The 5,131-nt window shown below is 42.6% G+C and overlaps 1 protein-coding gene across 2 annotated transcripts in view; it reads right to left on the bottom strand.

Moving 5' to 3' along the window:
* VAMP7 (vesicle associated membrane protein 7) overlaps positions 1 to 5,131 on the bottom strand; it is a 59,184-nt gene that overhangs the window by 41,618 nt on the left and 12,435 nt on the right. Inside the window, exon 1 of one of the 2 annotated variants that reach the window (XM_019521440.1) lies at positions 4,802 to 4,886. The exons of the other annotated variant lie outside the window; for it this stretch is intronic. The gene's annotated coding sequence lies outside the window, so the exon portion shown is untranslated. Of the gene's footprint in view, positions 1 to 4,801; positions 4,887 to 5,131 lie in introns of those variants that run through there. 2 annotated transcript variants of the gene reach the window in all.

Genomic DNA, 5,131 nt, shown 5'->3' with positions numbered 1-5,131 from the left:
AAAAAAAAAAAAAAAAAAAAAAAATGTAGACCACCACAATGGATAGCAATTTAAATCAAGCAGGTGAAAGGGCTTAGAAAGGAATTTTAAGCATGCCTCCTGTTGCACCACCTCTTCAGTTTCCAAATCATCTGGCAATGGAAACCTCAGGTGATCAGCTGGAACTCATTCTTGTAAGTCACTTACATGTAGCCTTAGAAGCTTGGTAACCATAACCCATAGTTCCTTCCCATCTACATCTAGAAACACACCTAACCACGAGTCCTATTAGGCAGATGCTCTGCCACCTTATGGGAGAACAGCATGCTGCTTCTGCTACAGAAGCAAGTCTACGGAAACCCAGGTCCACAACCTGATCACCTCACAAGTGTCCCTAAATGCCTTGAGACAGGCCCTTCTAGGAGTGGGCTCCCCAACCTCTTACCCAAGATCAAAACTAGGCAAGCGACTCAATTTTTGGTTTAAAGGCTGTTTCTCATACTAGTATGTTCCTTATACTATGTCACACTTTTTGAAGGGATACCATAGTAAGATAGGAAAATGAAGACCTTGACTAAGATTTGCCTACCTCCTTTGGTCTGAGAAAACCTGAGCCTGTGGATCTACAAAGCACAGCACCTCTTTTGAAAGCACTGCAATTGAATTAAAGAACTTTATTGCTCTAGCTGTTCAGATTCAGTAACCAATATAGAACGCTGATGACCACAGGGCTTGAGCATCTATATTTTTCTAACATGCTCACCACCATGAAACCCAAGTGCTTATGTAAATGGCCATTATATAGGTCATGGGCCAACTTTAGAAAGCCACATTTCAGGACTAAATAAGTCTTTCAAGCAGGAAAAACTCACACCTTCACTTGTCTGAGGCCTAAGTGGAAGAGAAAGCCAAACTAGAAATATACCTTTCCTCATACACAACTGGATCTCTTAAACATCAATAAAATTCCCCTGTTAATGCTGATGGGGTACAAAAGCAAAACTAAAGTTTTCAACTTAGATTTTGCAAGAACATGGCTGCAGAACCACCACATAACTGTTACTCCTTTCACCAGAGTTAGTAGTAGGCAGCCGACTCTACAATGCTTGATAACAGAATGGATAAGGAAACAAGTGACCCAGCAGGAGCAAAGGACGTACCAGAGAGCATAGGCCTAGAAGCCAGTAGCCAAGACTCAACTGACTTAAGTGACCTTGGCTAAGTTACCCATGCAGTTTTGATTTCCCCACCTAAGAGAGTCTGAACAATAGGAATCATTTGCATCTGCAGAGCACTTCAGACTGATGAAAGTTGAAATGCAGGCAGTTCTTCCCTTTCCAGCTCCTTTTTACATCTTCAGTGCTCCTGCTGGCTGAAAAGCAAACAGGCTCTTCAGAAATTCAGCAGTCCTTAAATGTACCCTAAAGAGCCAGCATGAGTCATTGAATCCATGCCTCAGATTTGGAGAAACAGTATATTGCTCTGTAGTAATGCCAACCTGGGGAAGATAAAGACTCAAGCCTTTGTCTCTCACTCCAGTGCCATGTCATCACAAAGGCATATTAAGTCATCAGGCTAAACAGAAGAGAGTCAGGAAACACACACACCCTTCTCAAACAGTCAGATGACCAAACTATATATGAAAGTCATCTAAGAATTAACCAGACAGCCAACAGCTGCAACTGAAAGGAAACATGGTGGGGAGGAAGAGGGCAGGGAAGCTGTCAGCAGTTGTTTTAGCTTAATATTAAGTTTGGCACACAATATAACTTCATTACAATAAAGGTCATAGGGCCAGAAGAAAAGGGTGTTTGCTATAAAAAAAATAAAAATCAGTTAATTTATTATACCATAATCATGTGGGGGGGCAGGGGGGAGAAGTTCCCACTATTAGAGTTGTTGAAAACCAGGACGCATTATAAAACAGGATTCATTATGAGATTGCAATGCATTTACTTTAAAGTCAAAAAGCCTCATCTCAAGTGATGAGATGCCCTAACCTTAAACTGAGGGCCCCATTAAGGATCTTGCTACAACTCATTGTACACTTCTAGAAGTGCATAAATTTCTAGCTATAATATTTAGGAGTTCCATCATTAGTGCAAGCCTGTTAATGACAGCATTTAGGAGAAGGCTGTACTCAGTGGTAGAGCTATTCTAGAATAAGTTAACAGGTAGATGTTAAAATTGCTTTCATAAAAGCCTAGCAAATCTTTGCTTTGAACTAGCAGGGCAATCAACATATTAGGTATTAGAAGGTAGAGACAGAGGATTTGAACTTTGCAGCACTTCCCCCCTAACCTTAGGCTTTTGATTGGGAGTCAGCTGGAATGACTACTTCCATTCTTTCACTTGTCAAGAGAAAGTCTTTCCTCTCACCTCCTCTACTTTCAGTAAAGGCAAATCCCTTAACATTTCTAAGTGCTGGTTAAACTTATAAAACAGGGGTCTTTCACAGTCAGGAAAATCAAGGATAAAATCTTATTTGCATATATAGTTCTAGTAATTGTATACCTAGCTTACAGGCAAACTTATAGCCATTATACACCAGCAATGTAGACATAGCCACGCTCTAGAAGACCCAAATCAAAGCTTCCTGAATGGAAGATCTGAACCTATTCATTCAGGCTCTAAGTAACATCTGTCTTGTTGGAGAGCTTAGGACACACAAAGGCAACAAACTCCCAGCCCAAGATAAAGCAGAAAGGAGTAAGAGGGGGCCTTTGCCATCTCCCTCTCCTCCAGGAGGGCCCTGCAGAATGGGGGAAGGGGGGGAAATCAGCACCTTAAACAAGTTGGTAGCCTGTACAGTCAAAGCAGAAATGCAAAAAAGTCAGTGAGTAAGCAGAATTGCTGCCTTCTACAATAGCTGAGTTTCCTAGCAGTCTTTGAAAAAAAGACCAAGTTGAACAGAAGTAATTCAGGAGACAAGGAAGGCAACAAGAAGTTGTGGGAGCCTATGTCTTCTACAACACAGGCTGTCACCCTTATGCAGAGAACATAGCCTGGAATGTATTCTTTGGACGCGATGAAAATAAGCAGGAGCACTCTAAAAGGCTTGGGTTACAAGGAGCGACAACCTAAGGAGTTCAAAAGTTTGGTTCTTGTCCTAGCAAAAGGTAAAGGACCACTACAGAAAGAGAACATGACCATTTTTAATTACTCACATACTAAGAGGAGCACATTAATCTCCTATAAGTAAGAAGATCATGGTCAGAGTTTTGATAGAGGAAGAAGAAATAACAGACATACAAGTAGAAAGTACTGGGGAAAGTGTTCTATGAACTCTCCTGAGGTCATGAAAAAAAGTTTCCTTCAGCACTGATCAGCATATGGTATGTTGCTATACAATGCAGTTGAACAACACCTGCATTTGGATCCAAGTGACTAAGAGGCTCTTTGAGCAACAGTCGCAACAAAAGATTTAAGAGTGATTACTTAAACCCAAAAGCAATCCGACGGTTCCTTTTAACTCTTCCTCAATTTCTTAATTCCTTTACTCATTTTAAAATTATTCCACTTGTAAATCAAAGAGCTTCTACTTGCTCTTTAATAGTTTCATTCTAGCACACCAAGCAACTGCTGTACTTCTAAAACATGAAGATTCCTCTCTCAATTTTTCCTCTTTAAAAAAGATGTGGCTATTGATGTTCATACTATCCAGGTGAAGGTCTGCCCCGATTTTGTATCTTATTTAAACTTATGGCTTAAATGATATCTACTGGCATCCAGTTCAAAAAGTTAACTAAAGATGAACTAGACAGGTCAGTTTCATTCTCAGGCACCAACAGTCTTGGTGAGATCCAGCTGCTTAACTGCAAACCAAAGAGTTTTCCAAGGAACTGTGCATTAAAATGTCACCAAAATATTGTTACTGCTGTTAAAAACCCCAAGTCTTGATTTCATGAGACAAGAACATAGGAGGTGCTATTTATTAGATCAGACCATAGGTCCATCTTACCCAGTCTCCATCTCACACAGTGACAGGGAGTTGAAGCTGGAAGGGAGAGCAAACAGGGTCTGACCAGGGTGTTTCTTCACTGCCACTCTCACATGCAGCCTCCAGCACTTAGGGCCCAGGAAGTTCCAATGCAGGGGCTGTAGCCCTCCCTCCTAAGCTCCATAGCTACTGATGCCCTTTTCCTCCAAAAATTTGTCCAATGCTTTTTTGAACCTAGCTAAACTTGCAGTTTCTACAACATCTGGTGGCAATGAGCTCCACACTTTAATGACGTACCATGCAAAAACGAACTTCCCTGTTAGTTTTAAAACTTACGACCTACTAGATTTATTTTGTGACCCCTTGTTCTTGTATTGAGAGTACATAATAACTCCCCATTTACTTTCTCCTCACCATTTAGTATTTTGTAAACCCTTATGTTCCCCTACAAGTATCTCTTATCAACTGAATAGTCTCTCCTCCCATGGAAACTGCTCCATGCTGCTCATCATCCTTGTTGCCCTTCTCCAGGCCTTCTCTAGTTCTTTACATAGCATTTGAGGCAAGGGGACCAGAACTGGGCACAAGAGTCAAGATGTGGACACACCAGAGATTTACAACAGGGCAGCAGGTTACTTTCTGTTTTGTTTACAATTCCATTCTTAACAATCCCCAATATAAGATTAAGGATTATAAAGCAGAAATAAGAATTTACAGGACATTTGCAGAAGGGGCAAAACCCTTTGCTGACAACACCCCCTCAGGCAGCCTGTTGCTCACTAGCTAGCTTCCCACCAAAGCAGGCCTTCACTTGGCTTTTCCGACTCCTCCAACGTACTCCTCCAACATAAAAGCCCACGTGCCCAGTCACACGCTCACCGATTTCCACAGCTCTCTGGTTTTTGGTTCCAGCAACCCAAATGCTGATGTGGGAACATGATGCTCAATGCAGGTGCCTGGCTACAACGCTTAGAGTCTCCTTTCTAGCAGTTGGTTAACACTGTCCTCCCCCCTCTCTCCCCCAATTTCACAATCATCTCGGGCTCCAGCATCAGGCGACATCACGTCTACCCCCCCTCACTTCCGTCTCACCTTCCCTTTCCTGAGCCCCGTCCACTTGCCCCCCCCAGGCAGCCCCTCCCGCCGCCTAACAGCGACACTGCGCAAGCAGCTGATGGGGGGGGGGGGGGCAGCACCCGAGGGGCCGGGAAG

The sequence above is a fragment of the Gavialis gangeticus genome, unplaced genomic scaffold (genome assembly GCF_001723915.1).
Source record: "Gavialis gangeticus isolate Ggan-Ray unplaced genomic scaffold, GavGan_comp1, whole genome shotgun sequence".
In the NCBI taxonomy this organism is placed as follows: Eukaryota; Metazoa; Chordata; order Crocodylia; family Gavialidae; genus Gavialis; species Gavialis gangeticus.
This window is presented reverse-complemented; position numbering and strand designations above follow the sequence as displayed.